This window comes from Mesoplodon bidens (assembly GCF_964165515.1).
Source record: "Mesoplodon bidens genome assembly, chromosome: 1".
NCBI classification, from domain to species: Eukaryota; Metazoa; Chordata; class Mammalia; order Artiodactyla; family Ziphiidae; genus Mesoplodon; species Mesoplodon bidens.
The window spans coordinates 171,364,979-171,384,367 of NC_138176.1; the positions used below are offsets into that span (position 1 = coordinate 171,364,979).

The window sequence follows — 19,389 nt, forward strand, 5'->3', positions numbered from 1 at the left end:
GACAGGAGGGCCCTTGGGGGAAAGGAGTGGTATTACCGAGGAAAAGGAACGGCTGATGTTGTTGAGGGGCAGCTATGGGGCTCTCAGCCCTAATGAGACATTTTCATTGACATTTCGCTGACATTTTGTCACACTTGGGGCCCCTTGTTTGTTCGGGATGTCCCTTGCTGTGCCTGGTGTCTTCCATCTGCCCTCAGGTCTCATCCGTACCCTGCTCCACCCAGCTCTGGCCCAGAGGCTGGCCGATCTGAGTCTGCCTGTCAGTGAGCAAGATATGGGAGGAAGAGAGAAGGGGAGAGCACAGTGACAGGCCATGGACTGCCCTCAGTGCCTCTCAGTGAGGTGGCCTTGGGTTGACTGTGTCCCTGTATCACTGCTCCTCTCTGGGAAGTCTCTGCATGTCTCTCTCTTTCTGGGTTCCAGCCACTGCTCCCTCCTCTCGTCCCTTCAGACCTAGGGATGGTAACCGCTTCACCACTACTAATCCCGAGTTATTGTACTACCCCTTCTGCGTCTCTACAGCCCCCTACACCTTTCTAAATAGGCCCTTTATAAAAACAAATAAACAAATAAATAAAAACCGTCCTCAAGGGCTTCCCTGGTGGCACAGTGGTTGAGGGTCTGCCTGCCAATGCAAGGGACACGGGTTCGTGCCACGGGGCGGCTGAGCCCGTGAGCCATGGCCGCTGAGCCTGCGCATCCGGAGCCTGTGCTCCGCGACGGGAGAGGCCACAACAGTGAGAGGCCCGCGTACCGCAAAAAAAAAAAAAAAAAAAAAACCCTCCTCAAATTACCATAATTTGAATATGCCATTTAGGCTGTGGTCTAATGTTTGTGTCTCCCCACAATTCATGTATTGAAATAGTAATCCTCAGGGTGATTGTATTAGGAGGTGGGGCCTTTGGAGGTGATTAGGTCATGAGGGTGGTGCCCTCATAATGTAGGTTACTGCCCTTATAAAAGAGGCCCCAGAGAGATCCCTGGTCCCTTCCCCTATGTGAGGACACAGTGAGAAAATGCCTTCTATAAACCAGAAAGCAGGCCCACTGAATCTGCCAGCACCTTGATCTTGGACTTCCAGCCTCTAGAACTGTAAGAAATAAATTTCTGTTGTTTAAAAACCACCCAGTTTGGGGCTTCCCTGGTGGCGCAGTGGTTGAGAGTCCGCCTGCTGATGCAGGGGACATGGGTTCGTGCCCCGGTCCGGGAAGATCCCATATGCCGCGGAGCGGCTGGGCCCCCGAGCCATGGCCACTGAGCCTGCGCGTCCGGAGCCTGTGCTCCGCAACGGGAGAGGCCACAACAGTGAGAGGCCCGCGTACCGCAAAAAACAAAAAACAAAAAACAAAACCCACCCAGTTTGGAGTATTTTGTTATAGCAGCCTGAACAGATTAGGACAGCTTCCTATAGGGGTGCTGATGGCACACCACCAATGAGTCTGGTGGGAAGCAGAGCCACCTCCCCTCAGAAGCTGAAAATGCCCTATTCTTGCTTCTCCAACCTCCCCTGCAACTAGGAAAGGACATGTGACTGGATCTGCCAGTCAGATGCAGCTGCCCAGGCATGGGGTCCCTTCAGAAGCTGATGCTGAGACCAGATTAGAGTACAGGTAATTATGTTGGAAGTGACCCCAGGAAGCCCACTAGGGGAGAGGGCAAGTAGGCCAGGGGAGGGAGGGTGACCCATAACAGGGGCTTTATCCAGCAAGTCACCATATGGGCAACCAGAGCCAATGAAGAGTTATCCCAGCTGGGATGGAGGGAGCTGGGCGGCCATACACCACTTCCCATGTGTCACTGGTTAGGGCTGAATTATTTTTCTACTTATTTCACCCAGACTTGGCTTTTATTTCTGGCAACTAATAACCCTGGTGATGACACCATTCCATCTTTCCCCTTGCTGCTTCAACACCCCCATCCCCTTTCCCAACTGTCCTCCCATCCCACCCTGGTGGGCCCTGTCCTTAGAGCCACCATTCAATTGCCCCCAGCACTTCCCTCCCCAGGGCATGGAGCACAGAAGGGCAGGGACCTTTCGTGGGTTCCATCATTCACCGATGGTTACTGAGCACCTTCTGTCAACCAGGTCCTGGGGCCAGTGAACAAGCCATGCGGCGCATCTGGCTCCTTGTGGCCTGTGTCTGATGGGGAGATGATGTGGGCCCGGAGGAGATTCAGGGAGCAGGGTGGCACTCAGGCTGTGGGCTGGGCTGAATTGCTTTTTGTTTCCTCTCTCTCTCTCCCCGCCCAAGTGATCTCTTCCAAGACTTCGGGCTGGGGTTGACAACAGCCTGGTTTTTGTTTTTTATGCAGTTGCCACAGCACCTTCATCTCCCTTCAAACACACTTCGTGGTCTCTGAGGTGTGGCCCCCAGCTGCTGTGGCGGCGGCGTCAGTGTCTCTGACGTGTGAGTGGAGGAGGATCTGCTGGAGGACAGCAGTCTGGGGGTGGGGAGAGCCCGGGGGGATGCGCAGGGGGCCCCTTGCAGCTTTGATAGGCTGTGAGTCCTCTCTGCAATGATCTTCATTCCCCCACATCCGTCACCAAGGCCAGCCAGTTCAGCCTCTTCTGCTCATAACCACAGCCTCTCTGGCCCAGGCCATCAACATCTCTTGCTTGGACGAGTCTTCCTGTGGCCTCCTCACTGATCACTAGGCTCCTGTCTGCCCCTCACCGTCCCTCCAACTCACAGCCACAGTGGTGCTGGCACCCTCCCCGTATCCCCTCAGCCCGCTCCATGCTGGCCCTCCATGTCTGCCTGAGGGTCCCACGGGGAGGCCAGAAGTGCTGGGGATCAGTGTCCATGCCCGACCCAGCCTGGAAGAGCCCTCAACCGATGGCTAATGGGAAGTGGTGTATAAATAGCCCAGCTCCCTCTGCCTGGGCGGGGGTGGATAACTCTGAGGGGCATATTCTGCAGTGGCTCCCAGAGTTTCCCAGCAGGGTTAAGCTCCAGTACTCACAATGGTGACCTGCTTGACCCCAAGCGCTCTCCTGGCTGTCTCCCTTCCCGGTCTCAATTCCCCACTTCCCTACTGGTATTATCTGGAATCACCTCCCACAGAAACTACCTGTTTGCAAATGCCTGTCTTAAGGTCTGTCTCTGGGGAAACCAGCTCAGATGCACATCTGACCACATCATTGCCTTGCTTGAAGCTCTTCATTAGTTCCTTGTGGCTCTTGCGATGCAGTCCACAGCCCCTAGTGTGATCCACACGCTGACCTCACTCTCAACTCTGCCTTTCCCGCCCCCTACCCCGCCCATCGCCCAAGCCCTGCCTCACTGAGCATGTCCATTCCTCTGCTGGCCACGCTCTCTCTAGCTCTTCACATGTGCTGCCACCTCTTTCTGGAACTTTTCTCCTCTAACCAGACTAAGTCCTCCTCAGCCTTCAGGCTTCAGCTTCAAAGGTGGCTTCCTCTGGGAAGCCTTCCCTGGCTTGCAGGTCTAGGTCATGGACCCCCGTACCCTGCTCCCATAGTCCTCATTATTTCCCCATCACAGTGCCGTGAGGCCAAGGGCCATTTCTATCTAATTCACAGTTGAATCAACTAGTCCAGCACCTAACATAAGTTTGATCCTTGAAAAATATTGGATGGGTGATTAGATGGATAAATGAATGAATGAATAAAGCCTACCAAAGAATCTTCCAGCCTCTGCTTGAACTCTCCCAGAGACAGAGAACTCATTACCTCTGAAGGTAGCTGTTCTACACAGAAGGAAGAAGGTTCTAACCATGAACCATCATGTGACACAGAAACCGACCTCTTTATCACGTCCAGCCCTGGTCGTGGATCAGGGATTCTGTGTCTAGATCTCTGGTCCCGTCTCTGACTTGGTTGGGCTGAAGCACCACTAAGCTGATTCCAGTCCAGGCAACGGTTGTCCCTCGCTCCTCTTTGTGTAAAGGAGCCACAGAAGGGCCACACACTGCCTGGGTCAAGGTGGACGTGGGACTGGGTCAGCCACCCTCCTCTCTGTTACTGACAGTAGAAGCAAGAACCTCTCATGGGAGGGAGACCTTCAAGATGGTGGAAAAGTAAGACGGAGATCACCTTCCTCCCCACAAATACATCAGAAATACATGTACATGTGGAACAACTCCTACAGAACACCTACTGAACGCTGGCAGAAGACCTCAGACCTCCCAGAAGGCAAGAAACTCTCCACGTACCTGGGTAGGGCAAAAGAAAAAAGAAAAAACAGAGACTAAATAATAGGGACGGGACTTGCACCAGTGGGAGGGAGCCGTGAAGGAGGAAAGGTTTCCACACACGAGGAAGTGCCTTCGCGGGTGGAGACTGCGGGTGGCAGAGGAGGGAAGCTTCGGAGCCACGGAGGAGAGCACAGCAACAGGGGTGCAGAGGGCAAAGCAGAGAGATTCCCGCACAGAGGATCGGCGCCGACCGGCACTCACCAGCCCGAGAGGCTTGTCTGCTCACCCGCCGGGACAGGTTGGGGCTGGGAGCTGAGGCTCGGGCTTCGGAGGTCGGATCCCAGGGAGGGCACTGTGGTTGGCCGCGTGAACACAGCCTGAAGGGGGCTAGTGCGCCCCAGCTAGCCGGGAGGGAGTCCGGAAAAAAGTCTGCACCTGCCTAAGAGGCAAGAGACAATTGTTTCGGGGTGCGTGAGGAGAGGTGATTCAGAAAACCGCCTAACCGAGCTCCAGAGACGGGCGAGAGCCACGGCTATCAGCGCAGACCCCAGAGACGGGCATGAGACGCTAAGGCTGCTGCTGCCGCCACCAAGAAGCCTGTGTGCAAGCACAGGTCACGATCCACACCTCCCCTCCTGGGAGCCTGTGCAGCCCGCCACTGCCAGGGTCCCGGGATCCAGGGACAACTTCCCCGGGAGAACACACGGCACGCCTCAGGCTGGTGCAATGTCACACCGGCGTCTGCCAACACAGGCTCACCCCGCATCCATACCCCTCCCTCCCCCCGGCCTGAGTGAGCCAGAGCCCCCGAATCAGCTGCTCCTTTAACCCTGCCCTGTCTGGGCAGGAACAGACGCCCGCAGGCGACCTACATGCAGAGGCAGGGCCACATCCAAAGCTGAACCCCAAGAGCTGTGCGAACAAAGAAGAGAAAGGGAAATTGCTCCCAGCAGCCTCGGGAGCAGCGGATTAAATCTCCACAATCAACTTCATGTATCCTGCATCTGTGGAATACCTGAATAGACAATGAATCATACAAAATTGAGGAGGTGGACTTTGGGAGCGATGATATATATATTTTTTTCCTTTTTCTCTTTTTGTGAGTGTGTACGTGTATGCTTCTTTATGTGATTTTGTCTGTATAGCTTTCCTTTGGCCATTTGTCCTAGGGTTCTGTCCATCCGGTTTTTTTTTTTGTTGCTGTTTTGCTTTTTGATTTTTTTTAATATAGTTTTTAGCGCTTATTATCATTGCTGGATTTGTTTTTTGGTTTGGATGCTCTCGTTTTTCTTTTTTTTATTACTTTTTAATTTTTTTAATAATTGTTTTTATTTTTTATTTTATAACTTAATTTCATTTTATTTCTTTATTTATTTTATTTCTCCCTTTTCTTCTGAGCTGTGTGGCTGACACGGTCTTGGTGCTCCGGCCGGGTGTCAGGCCTGTGCCTAAAATCATAATAAGGTCACAGACACTCCAAAACACACCACCAGACATGGACCTGCCCACCAGAAAGACAAGATCCAGCCTCATCCTCCAGAACACAGGCACCAGTCCCCTCCACCAGGAAGCCTACACAAGCCACTGAACCAACCTTCGCCACTAGGGGCAGACACCAAAAACAATGGGAACTATGAACCTGCAGCCTGCAAAAAGGAGACCCCAAACACAGTAAGCTAAGCAAAATCAGAAACCAGAGAAACACACAGCAGATGAAGGAGCAAGGCAAAAACCCACCAGACCAAAAAAATGAAGAGGAAATAGTCTACCTGAAAAAGAATTCAGAGTAATGATAGAAAAGATGATCCAAATCTTGGAAATAGAATGGAGAAAATACAAGAAGCATTAAACAAGGACCTAGAAAAACTAAAGAGGAAACAAGCAGTGACAAACAACACAATAAATGAAATTTAAAATTCTCTAGAAAGAATAAATAACTGAGGCAGAAGAACAGATAAGTGACCTGGAAGATAAAACAGTGGAAATAACTACCGCAGAGCAGAAAAAAGAAAAAAGAATGAAAAGAATTGAGGACACTCTCAGAGACCTCGGGGACAACATTAAATGAACCAACATTCAAATTATAGGGGTCCCAGAAGAAGAAGAGAAAAAGAAAGGGACTGAGAAAATATTTGAAGAGATTATAGCTGAAAACTTCCCTAATAGGGGAAAGGAAATAGTTAATCAAGTCCAGGAAGCACAGAGAGTCGCATACAGGATAAATCCAAGGAGAAACATGCCAAGACACATATTAATCAAACTAACAAAAATTAAATACAAAGAAAAAATATTAAAAAGCAGCAAGGGAAAACAAACAAATAACATAGAAGGGAATCCCCATAAGGTTAACAGCTGATCTCTCAGCAGAAGCTCTGCAAGCCAGAAGGGAGAGGCAGGACATATTTAAAGAGATGAAAGGGGAAAACCTTTCAAGCAAGGATCTCATTCAAATTCGATGGAGAAATTAAAACCTTTACAAAGAAGCAAAAGGTAAGAGAATTCAGCACCAGCAAACCAGCTTTACAATAAATGCTAAAGGAACTTCTCCAGGCAGGAAACACAGGAAAAGGAAAAGACCTACAAAAACACACCCAAAACAATTAAGAAAATGGTAATAGGAGCATACATATCAATAATTACCTTAAATGTAAATGGATTAAATGCTCCAACCAAAAAAAACAGACTGACTGAATGGATACAAAAACAAGATCCATATATATGCTGTCTACAAAAGACCCACTTCAGACCTAGGGACACATACAGACTAAAAGTGAAGGGATGAAAAAAGATATTCCATGCAAATGGAAATCAAAAGAAAGCTGGAGTAGCAATTCTCATATCAGACAAAATAGACTTTAAAATAAAGACTATTACAAGAGGCAAAGAAGGATACTACATAAGGATCAAGGGATCAATCCAAGAAGAACATATAACAACTGTAAACATTTACGGACCCAACATAGGAGCACCTCAATACATAAGGCAAGTGGTAACAGCCACAAAAGGGGAAATCGACAGTAACACAAGCATAGTAGGGGACTTTAACACCCCACTTTCACCAATGCACAGATTATCAAGATGAAAATAAGTAAGGAAACACAAGCATTAAATGACATATTAAACAAGATGGACTTAATTGACATTTACAGGACATTCCATCTGAAAACAACAGAAAACACTTTCTTCTCAAGTGCTCATGGAACATTCTCCAGGATAGATCACATGTTGGGTCACCAATCAAGTCTTGGTAAATTTAATAAAGTGAAATCGTATCAAGTATCTTTTCCTACCACAACACTATGAGACTAGATATCAATTACAGGAATAAATCTGTAAAAAATACAAATACATGGAGGTTAAACAATATACTACTTAATAACCAAGAGATCACTGAAGAAATCAAAGAGAAAACCAAAAAATACCTAGAAACAAATGACAACGAAAACATGACGAACCAAAATCAATGGATGCAGCAAAAGCAGTTCTAAGAAGGAAGTTTATAGCAATACAATCCTACCTCAAGAAACAAGAAAAATCTCAAATGAACAACCTAACCTTACACCTAAAGCAATTAGAGAAAGAAGAACAAAAAAGCCCCAAAGTTAGCAGAACAAAAGAAATCATAAAGATCAGATCAGAAATAAATAAAAAGAAATGAAGGAAACAATAGCAAAGATCAATAAAACTAAAAGCTGGTTCTTTGAGAAGATAAACAAAATTGATAAACCATTAGCCAGACTCATCAAGAAAAACATGGAGAAGACTCAAATCAACAGAATTAGAAATGAAAAAGGAGAAGTAACAACTGACACTGCAGAAATACAGAGGATCATGAGAGATTACTACAAGCAACTCTATGCCAATAAAATGGACAACCTGGAAGAAATGGACACATTCTCAGAAAAGCATAACCTTCCGAGACTGAAGCAGGAAGAAATAGAAAATATAAACAGACCAATCACAAGCACTGAAATTGAGACTGTTTTTAAAATCTTCCAATAAACAAAAGCCCAGGACCAGATGGCTTCACAGGTAAATTCTATCAAACATTTAGAGAAGACATAACATCTATCATTCTCAAACTCTTCCAAAATATAGCAGAGGGAGGACCACTCCCAAACTCATTCTACGAGGCCACCATCACCCTGATACCAAAACCAGACAAAGATGTCACAAAAAAAGAAAACTACAGGCCAATATCACTGATGAATATACATGCAAAAATCCACAACAAAATACTAGCAAACAGAATCCAACAGCACATTAAAAGGATCATACACCCTGATCAAGTGGGGTTTATCCCAGGAATGCAAGGATTCTTCAATATATGCAAATCAGTCAATGTGATAGACCATATTAACAAACTGAAGGATAAAAAACATGTGATCATCTCAATAGATGCAGAAAAAGCTTTTGACAAGGTTCAACACCCATTTATGACAAAAACCCTCCAGAAAGTAGGCATAGAGGGAACTTACCTCAACATAATAAAGGCCGTATATGACAAACCCACAGCCAACATTGTTCTCAGTGGTGAAAAACTGAAACCATTTCCACTAAGATCAGGAACAAGACAAGGTTGTCCACTCTCACCGCTGTTATTCAACATAGTTTTGGAAGTTTTAGCCACAGCAATCAGAGAAGAAAAAGAAATAAAAGGAATCCAAATCGGAAAAGAAGAAGTAAAGCTGTCACTGTTTGCAGATGACATGATACTAAACAGAGAATCCTAAAGATGCTACCAGAAAACTACTAGAGCTAATCAATGAATCTGGTAAAGTGGCAGGATACAAAACTAATGCACAGAAATCTCTTGCATTCCTATATACTAATGATGAAAAATCTGAAAGAGAAATTAAGGAAGCACTCCCATATACCACTGCAACAAAAAGAATAAAATACCTACGAATAAACCTACCTAAGGAGACAAAAGACCTATATGCAGAAAACTATAAGACACTGATGAAAGAAATTAAAGATGATACAAACAGATGGAGAAATATACCACATTCTTGGATTGGAAGAATCAACATTGTGAAAATGACTATGATACCCAAAGCAATCTACAGATTCATGCAGTCCCTATCGAAGTACCAATGGCATTTTTCATAGAACTAGAACAAAATATTTCACAATTTGTATGGAAACAGAAAAGATCCCGAATAGCCAAAGCAATCTTCAGAAAGATAGAAGGAGCTGGAGGAATCAGGCTCCCAGACTTCAGACTATATTAAAAATCTACAGTAATCAAGACAGTATGGTATTGGCACAAAAACAGAAATATAGATGAATGGAGCAGAATAGAAAGCCCAGAGATAAACTCATGCACATATGGTCACCTTATCTTTGATAAAGGAGGCAAGAATATACAATGGAGAAAAGACAGCCTCTTCCATAAGTGGTGCTGGGAAAACTGGACAGCTACATGTAAAAGTATGAAATTAGAACACTCCCTAACACCATACGCAAAAATAAACTCAAGGGCTTCCCTGGTGGCGCAGTGGTTGAGAGTCTGCCTGCCGACGCAGGGGACATGGGTTCGTGCCCCGGTCTGGGAAGATCCCACATGCCACAGAGCGGCTGGGCCCGTGAGCCATGGCCGCTGAGCCTGCGCATCCGGAGACTGTGCTCCACAATGGGAGAGGCCACAACAGTGAGAGGCCCGCGTACCGCAAAATAAATAAATAAATAAATAAATAAATAAATAAACTCAAAATGGACTAAAGACCTAAATGTAAGGCCAGACAGTATAAAACTCTTAGAGGAAAACATAGGCAGAACACTCTATGACATAAATCACAGCAAGATCCTTTTGACCCACCTCCTAGAGAAATGGAAATATAAACAAAAATAAATAAATGGGACCTAATGAAACTTAAAAGCTTTTGCACAGCAAAGGAAACCATAAACAAGATAAAAAGACAACCCTCAGAATGGGAGAAAATATTTTCAAATGGAGCAACTGCCAAAGGATTAATCTCCAAAATATACAAGTAGCTCATACAGCTCAATATCAAAAAAACAAACAACCCAATCCAAAAAACAAAAAACCCAACCCAAGACCTAAATAGACATTTCTCCAAAGAAGATATACAGATTGCCAACAAACACATGAAAGGATGTTCAACAGCACTAATCATTAGAGAAATGCAAATCAAAACTACAATGAGGTATCACCTCACACCAGTCAGAATGGCCATCATCAAAAAATCTACAAACAGTAGATGCTGGAGAGGGTGTGGAGAAAAGGGAACACTCTTGCACTGCTGGTGGGAATGTGAATTGGTACAGCCACTATGGAGAACAGTATGGAGGTTCCCTAAAAAACTAAAAATAGAACTACCATATGACCCAGCAATCCCACTACTGGGCATATACCCTGAGAAAACCATAATTTAAAAAGAGTCATGTACCAAAATGCAGCTCTATTTACAATAGCCAGGACATGGAAGCAATCTAAGTGTCCATCGACAGATGAATGATTAAATAAGATGTGGCACATATATACAATGGAATATTACTCAGCCACAAAAAGAAACAAAACTGAGTTATTGTAGTGAGGTGGATACACCTAGAGTGTGTCATACAGAGTGAAGTAAGTCAGAAAGAGAAAAACAAATACCGCATGCTAACACCTATATATGGAATCTAAAAAAAATTTTTATATGGTTATGAAAAACCTAGGGGCAGGACAGGAATAAAGACGCAGATGTAGAGAATGGACTTGAGGACACGGGGAGGGGGAAGGGTAAGCTGGGACGAAGTGAGAGAGTGACATGGACATACATACACTACCAAATGTAAAATAGATAGCTAGTGGGAAGCAGCCTCATAGCACAAGGACAGAGAGATCAGCTCAGTGCTTTGTGACCACCTAGAGGGGTGGGATAGGGAGGGTGGGAGGGAGATGCAGGGGGGAGGAGATATGGGGATGTATGTATATGTATAGCTGATTCACTTTGCTATAAAGCAGAAACTAACACACCATTGTAAAGCAATTATACTCCAATAAAGATGTTTAAAAAATACAGTGGGAAAGTAGAATGAACATATGATGTATCTAAAGCTGTATATTCAAACTCAGATAACAACAAACTACTGAGCTTTATACGGGGATTCAATTTGCAAAATATCATTAGAACACTTTGAACTGAGGGTCAAACAGTTTCAGTATAATTGAAATCTTCTCTATATGCATTTATGCATAATAATGGATTTCTAAATCCCCAAGTATTTCTTACTGTGAAAAGACTAAGTATGGAAATTATAGTCTAATATAATTTAGCAGTTCAATCAAATGAATAAATAATTGATAAATTAACATGTTCAGTTTTCAGGGTTCCAGTGAAATGTCTGTAACTCTTAGTTTTCAAACTGCCTGATTCTTTCTCCCCGACAGTTCCAAATTATTCTATTGTTGTTCTTTAGTTTGAAGATCTATTTGACCAATTTAAGTAGTATAATTTCAGTTTAAGTATACACATCTAAAATTATAAACCAGAAACCAAAGATAATTTCTTATAAGAGTTGTTGAAATGTGTTTGTAGCCTGTGCTATGACCACAGCAGAAACTCAATCAATATCTGTTTGCTATGGACTTCCATGGTGGCGCAGTGGTTGAGAATCTGCCTGCCAATGCAGGGGACACGGGTTCAAGCCCTGGTCTGGGAAGATCCCACATGCCGCGGAGCAACTAGGCCCGTGAGCCACAACTACTGAGCCTGCGCGTCTGGAGCTTCTGCTCCGCAATAATAGAGGCCGCGACAGTGAGAGAGGCCCATGCCGCGATGAAGAGTGGCCCCTGCTCGCCGCAACTAGAGAAAGCCCACGCACAGCAACGAAGACCCAACACAGCTATAAATAAATTAATTAATTTTTAAAATATCTGTTTGCTAAATAAGTGAATAAATGAATGAGTAAATCTGAAAAAAAAAAAAAGAACCTCTCATGGAAGGCGAGGGATGGCTCTTGATTGTTACCTATCCAGACCTCTTGTTTCACAATGGGCTCAGTCACCAACTGAGTCAGTTCCAGCTGGGGCAGCTCTTTCTCTGGGCACAGCTGGTATCCACTTGGCCTAGGCAAGTTGTGACCCCAGAAAGGCCAGGCCTACCACCCTAACCTGCTCATGGGGCTCCCCTCCCCCACCCACCGCCTGCCAGACAAGGTCCTTTCCAGCCAAGACTTCCACAGCCCAGGCAGCCAAACACCAAGCAGGGGCAGACTGGGCACCTGCCTGGCTTTTATCTGTTAGGGAGGGGGTGATAGGGTGGCAGGTGGGTCTGGTACAGCTAAGAACAAGGTCACTGGTTAGCATTACTGCCACACAGAAAGAGACCAACCTCCGTCACTGACAGGACCTTCAAGAGCAGCTACGGACTGACAGCCAACCCAGGCCACAGATGAAATGACCATGGCCACACGCTCACCCCAGACTAGCCAAAGAGACTTACCATATGAACCTTGACTTTGATCCAAGACTGAGCTCCAACCCCAACCAGTTCTCTTTAGTACATCACAATCACATAAAACTCCCTCCAGACCCTGGGGTCCCCTGCTGTAAAAGGAGGAGCTAGAACAATGATGTCTGCATGCTCTTTCAGCTGAGAGGGACTGGGCCCTGATTCCTCAAGCCAGCTGGTCCCTGACACTCAGTGGACATGGCCGAAGGACCCGACAGCCCTGTCACCCCGAATCTGCTGGGTGGGCAAACCCCAGAAGCACCACCCTCCCAATGCTTGGAAGAAGTCCTGCTCCACGAGCCCTTCTCTTCCCAAAAGCCAGATATGCAAGGCCGGCTGGCCAGAACTAGAACAGCTGCTATTGCTTTACAGGCTATAATGGCAATTTGTTTACTGTGGGGCTCGACTGCACATCTGGGCTCACAGTTAATCTCCACAACAGCTGGTTCCCTGCTTCTTCTTAAAAGGGCCATGACGTCAACCTGCTGGCAGGACACTGACTTTTCCCCTGGGAAACCCAAACACCCCATGAGATCAACCAGCATGAAAGGGAAACATCTTTGTCTCCATCTCCTTTTTTTAAACATCTTTATTGGAGTATAATTGCTTTATAATGTGTTAGTTTCTGCTGCATAACAAAGTGAATCAGCTATATGTATACATATATCCCCATATCCTCTCCCTCTTGCGTCTTCCTCCCACCCTCCCTATCCCACCCCTCTAGGTGGTCACAAAGCACTGAGCTGATCTCCCTGTGCTATTCGGCTGCTTCCCACTAGCTATCTATTTTACATTTGGTAGTGTATATATGTCCATGCCACTCTCTCACTTCGTCCCAGCTTACCCTTCCCCCTCCACATGTCCTCAAGTCCATTCTCTACGTCTGCATCTTTATTGCTCTCCTGCCCCTAGGTTCTTTAGAACCTTTTTTTTTTTTAGATTCCATATATATGTGTTAGCATACAGTATTTGTTTTCTCTTTCTGACACACTTCACTCTGTATGACAGACTCTAGGTCCATCCATCTCACTACAAATAACTCAATCTCATTTCTTTTTTATGGCTGAGTAATATTCCATTGTATACATGTGCCACACCTTTTTTTTGAAGTTTTGAATTTTATTTTACTTATTTTTTTATACAGCAGGTTCTTATTAGTTATCCATTTTATACATATTAGTGTGTATATGTCAATCCCAATCTCCCAATTCATCACACCACCACCCGCCCCCCACCACTTTCCCCACTTGGTGTCTGTAGCATTGTTCTCTACATCCGTGTCTCATTTTCTGCCCTGCAAACAGGTCCATCTCTACCATTTTTCTAGGTTCCACATATATGCGTTAATATATGATATTTGTTTTTCTCTTTCTGACTTACTTCACTCTGTATGACAGTCTCTAGATTCATCCATGTCTCTACAAATGACCCAAGTTCATTCCTTTTTATGGCTAATATTCCATTGGTATATATGTACTACATCTTCTTTATCCATTTGTCTGTCGATGGGCATTTAGGTTGCTTTCATGACCTGGCTATTGTAAATAGTGCTGCACTGAACATTGGAGTACATGACTCTTTTTGAATTATTGTTTTCTCAGGGTATATGCCCAGTAGTGGGATTGCCGGGTCATATGGTAGTTCTATTTTTAGTTTTTTAGGGAACCTCCATACTGTTCTCCATAGTGCCTGTATCCATTTACATTCCCACTAACAGTGCAAGAGGGTTCCCTTTTCTCCACACCCTCTCCAGTATTTATTGTTTGTAGATTTTTTGATGATGGCCATTCTGAACGGTGTGAGGTGATACCTCACTGTAGGCTTGATTTGCATTTCTCTAATAATTAGTGATGATGAGCATCCTTTCATGTGTTTCTTGGCAATCTGTATAGCTTCTTTGGGGAAATGTCTATTTCAGTCTTCTGCCCATTTTTGGATTGGGTTGTTTGTTTTTTTGATATTGAGCTGCATGAGCTGCTTGTATATTTTATATATTAAGCCTTTGTCAGTTGCTTCCTTTGCAAATATTTTCTCCCATTCTGAGGGCGGTCTTTTCGTCTCATTTACGGTTTCCTTTGCTGTGCAAAAGGTTTTAAGTTTCACTGGGTTCCCTTTGTTTATTTTTGTTTTTATTTCCATTTCTCTAGGAGGTGGGTCACAAAGGATCTTGCTGTGATTTATGTCATAGAGTGTTCTGCCGATGTTTTCCTCTAAGAGTTTTACAGTGTCTGGCCTTACATTTAGGTCTTTAATCCATTTTGAGCTTATTTTTGGGTATGGTGTTAGGGAGTGTTCTAAATTCATTCTTTTCCATGTAGCTGTCCAGTTTTCCCAGCACTACTTATGGAAGAGGCTGCCTTTTCTCCATTGTATATTCTTGCCTCCTTTATCAGGTGACCTCCTTTATAAGGTGACCATATGTGCATGGGCTTATCTCTGGGCTTTCTATCCTGTTCCATTGATCTATATTTCTGTTTTTGTGCCAGTACCATACTGTCTTGATTACTGTAGCATTTTAGGAAAGTACAGATTATTTTAGTCTGAAGTCCAGAAGCCTGATTCCTCCAGCTCTGTTTTTCTTTCTCAAGATCGCTTTCGCTATTCGGGGTCTTTTCTGTTTCCATGCAGACTGTGAAATTATTTGTTCTAGTTCTGTGAAAAATGCCATTGGTAGTTTGATAGGGATTGCATGAATCTGTAGATTGCTTTAGGTATCATAGTCATTTTCACAATGTTGATTCTTCCAATCCAAGAACGTGGTATATTTCTCCATCTGTTTGTATCATCTTTAATTTCTTTCATCAGTGTCTTATAGTTTTCTGCATATAGGTCTTTTGTCTCCTTAGGTAGGTTTATTCGTAGGTATTTTATTCTTTTTGTTGCAGTGGTATATGGGAGTGCTTCCTTAATTTCTTTCAGATTTTTCATCATTAGTGCATAGGAATGCAAGAGATTTCTGTGCATTAATTTTGTATCCTGCCACTTTACCAGATTCATTGATTAGCCCTAGTAGTTTTCTGGTAGCATCTTTAGGATTCTCTGTTTAGTATCATGTCATCTGCAAACAGTGACAGCTTTACTTCTTCTTTTCCGATTTGGATTCCTTTTATTTCTTTTTCTTCTCTGATTGCTGTGGCTAAAACTTCCAAAACTATGTTGAATAACAGCGGTGAGAGTGGACAACCTTGTCTTGTTCCTGATCTTAGTGGAAATGGTTTCAGTTTTTCACCACTGAGAACAATGTTGGCTGTGGGTTTGTCATATACGGCCTTTATTATGTTGAGGTAAGTTCCCTCTATGCCTACTTTCTGGAGGGTTTTTGTCATAAATGGGTGTTGAACCTTGTCAAAAGCTTTTTCTGCATCTATTGAGATGATCACATGTTTTTTATCCTTCAGTTTGTTAATATGGTCTATCACATTGACTGATTTGCATATATTGAAGAATCCTTGCATTCCTGGGATAAACCCCACTTGATCAGGGTGTATGATCCTTTTAATGTGCTGTTGGATTCTGTTTGCTAGTATTTTGTTGTGGATTTTTGCATGTATATTCATCAGTGATATTGGCCTGTAGTTTTCTTTTTTTGTGACATCTTTGTCTGGTTTTGGTATCAGGGTGATGGTGGCCTCGTAGAATGAGTTTGGGAGTGGTCCTCCCTCTGCTATATTTTGGAAGAGTTTGAGAATGATAGATGTTATGTCTTCTCTAAATGTTTGATAGAATTTACCTGTGAAGCCATCTGGTCCTGGGCTTTTGTTTATTGGAAGATTTTAAAAACAGTCTCAATTTCAGTGCTTGTGATTGGTCTGTTTATATTTTCTATTTCTTCCTGCTTCAGTCTCGGAAGGTTATGCTTTTCTGAGAATGTGTCCATTTCTTCCAGGTTGTCCATTTTATTGGCATAGAGTTGCTTGTAGTAATCTCTCATGATCCTCTGTATTTCTGCAGTGTCAGTTGTTACTTCTCCTTTTTCATTTCTAATTCTGTTGATTTGAGTCTTCTCCATGTTTTTCTTGATGAGTCTGGCTAATGGTTTATCAATTTTGTTTATCTTCTCAAAGAACCAGCTTTTAGTTTTATTGATCTTTGCTATTGTTTCCTTCATTTCTTTTTATTTATTTCTGATCTGATCTTTATGATTTCTTTTGTTCTGCTAACTTTGGGGCTTTTTTGTTCTTCTTTCTCTAATTGCTTTAGGTGTAAGGTTAGGTTGTTCATTTGAGATTTTTCTTGTTTCTTGAGGTAGGATTGTATTGCTATAAACTTCCTTCTTAGAACTGCTTTTGCTGCATCCATTGATTTTGGTTCGTCATGTTTTCGTTGTCATTTGTTTCTAGGTATTTTTTGGTTTTCTCTTTGATTTCTTCAGTGATCTCTTGGTTATTAAGTAGTATATTGTTTAACCTCCATGTATTTGTATTTTTTACAGATTTATTCCTGTAATTGATATCTAGTCTCATAGCATTGTGGTCAGAAAAGATACTTGATACAATTTCATTTTCTTAACTTTACCAAGGCTTAATTTGTGACCCAACATGTGATCTATCCTGGAGAATGTTCCATGAGCACTTGAGAAGAAAGTGTATTCTGTTGTTTTCGGATGGAATGTCCTAAAAATATCAATTAAGTCCATCTTGTTTAATGTCATTTAATGCTTGTGTTTCCTTATTTATTTTCATCTTGATCTGTGCATTGGTGAAAGTGGGGTGTTAAAGTCCCCTACTATGCTTGTGTTACTGTCGATTTCCCCTTTTGTGGCTGTTACCATTTGCCTTATGTATTGAGGTGCTCCTATGTTGGGTGCGTAAATATTTACAATTGTTATATGTTCTTCTTGGATTGATCCCTTGATCCTTATGTAGTATCCTTCTTTGCCTCTTGTAATTGTCTTTATTTTAAAGTCTATTTTGTCTGATATGAGAATTGCTACTCCAGCTTTCTTTTGATTTCCATTTGCATGGAATATCTTTTTCCATCCCCTCACTTTTAGTCTGTGTGTGTCCCTAGGTCTGAAGTGGGTCTTTTGTAGACAGCATATGTATGGATCTTGTTTTTGTATCCATTCAGCCAGTCTGTTATTTGGTTGGAGCATTTAAACCGTTTACATTTAAGGTAATTATTGATATGTATGCTCCTATTACCATTTTCTTAATTGTTTTGGGTTTGTTTTTGTAGGTCTCTTCCTTCTCTTGTGTTTCCTGCCTAGAGAAATTCCTTTAGCATTTATTGTAAAGCTGGTTTGCTGGTGCTGAATTCTCTTAGCTTTTGCTTCTTTGCAAAGGTTTTAATTTCTCCATCGAATCTGAATGAGATGTTTGCTGTGTAGCATAATCTTGGTTGTAGGTTTTCCCCTTTCATCACTTTAAATATGTCCTGCCTTTCCCTTCTGGCTTGCAGAGTTTCTGCTGAAAGATCAGCTGTTAACTTTATGGGGATTCCCTTCTATGTTATTTGTTTGTTTTCCCTTGCTGCTTTTAATATTTCTTCTTTGTATTTAATTTTTGTTAGTTTTTTTTTTTTTTTTTTTTTTTTTTTTTGCGGTATGCGGGCCTCTCACTGTCGTGGCCTCTCCCGTTGCGGAGCACAGGCTCCAGACGCGCAGGCCCAGCGGCCATGGCTCACGGGCCCAGCCGCTCCGCGGCATATGGGATCCTCCCAGACCGGGGCACGAACCCGTATCCCCTGCATCCGCAGGCGGACTCTCAACCACTGCGCCACCAGGGAGGCCCCTAATTTTTGTTAGTTTGATTAATACGTGTCTTGGTGTGTTTCTCCTTGGATTTATCCTGTATGGGACTCTCTGTGCTTCCTGGACTTGATTAACTATTTCCTTTCCCCTATTAGGGAAGTTTTCAGCTATAATCTCTTCAAGTATTTTCTCAGTCCCTTTCTCTTTCTCTTCTTCTTCTGGGACCGCTATAATTGAATGTTGGTGTGTTTAATGTTGTCCCCGAGGTCTCTGAGACTGTCCTCAATTCTTTTCATTCTTTTTTCTTTATTCTGCTGTGCGGTGCTTATTTCCACTATTTTATCTTCCGGGTCACTTATCCGGTTTTCTGCCTCAGTTATTCTACTATTGATTCCTTCTAGAGAAATTTTAATTTCATTTATTGTGTTGTTCATCATTGTTTGTTTGCTCTTTAGCTCTTCTAGGTTCTTGTTTAATGTTTCTTGTATTTTCTCCATTCTGTTTCCAAGATTTTGGATCATCTTTACTATCATCACTCTGAATTCTTTTTCAGGTAGACTGCCTATTTCCTCTTCATTGGTTTGGTCTGGTGGGTTTTTACTTTGCTCCTTCATCTGCTGTGTATTTCTCTGTCTTCTCATTTTGCTTAATTTACTGTGTTTGGGGTCTCCTTTTCGCAGGCTGCAGGTTCGTAATTCCCATAGTTTTTGGTGTCTGCCCCCAGTGGGTATCGTTGGTTCCGTGGCTTGTGTAGGCTTCCTGGTGGAGGGGACTGGTGCTTGTGTTGTGGTGGATGAGGCTGGATCTTGTCTTTCTGGTAGGCAGGAGTGCGTCCAGTGGTGTGTTTTGGGGTGTCTGTGAACTTAGTATGATTTTAGGCAGCCTGTCTGCTAATGGGTGGGGTTGTGTTCCTGTCTTGCTAGTTGTTTGGCATAGGGTGTCCAGCACTGGAGCTTGCTGGTCATTGAGTGGAGCTGGGTCTTAGCGTTGAGACGGAGATCTCTGGGAGAGCTTTTGCTGATTGATATTATGTGGGGCCGGGAGGTCACTGGTGGACCAGTGTCCTGAACTCGGCTC

The 19,389-nt window shown here is 43.5% G+C and overlaps 1 protein-coding gene across 3 annotated transcripts in view; it reads right to left on the reverse strand.

Moving 5' to 3' along the window:
• Positions 1-19,389, reverse strand: part of PALD1 (phosphatase domain containing paladin 1) — a 141,964-nt gene that overhangs the window by 23,127 nt on the left and 99,448 nt on the right. The window lies entirely within an intron of this gene.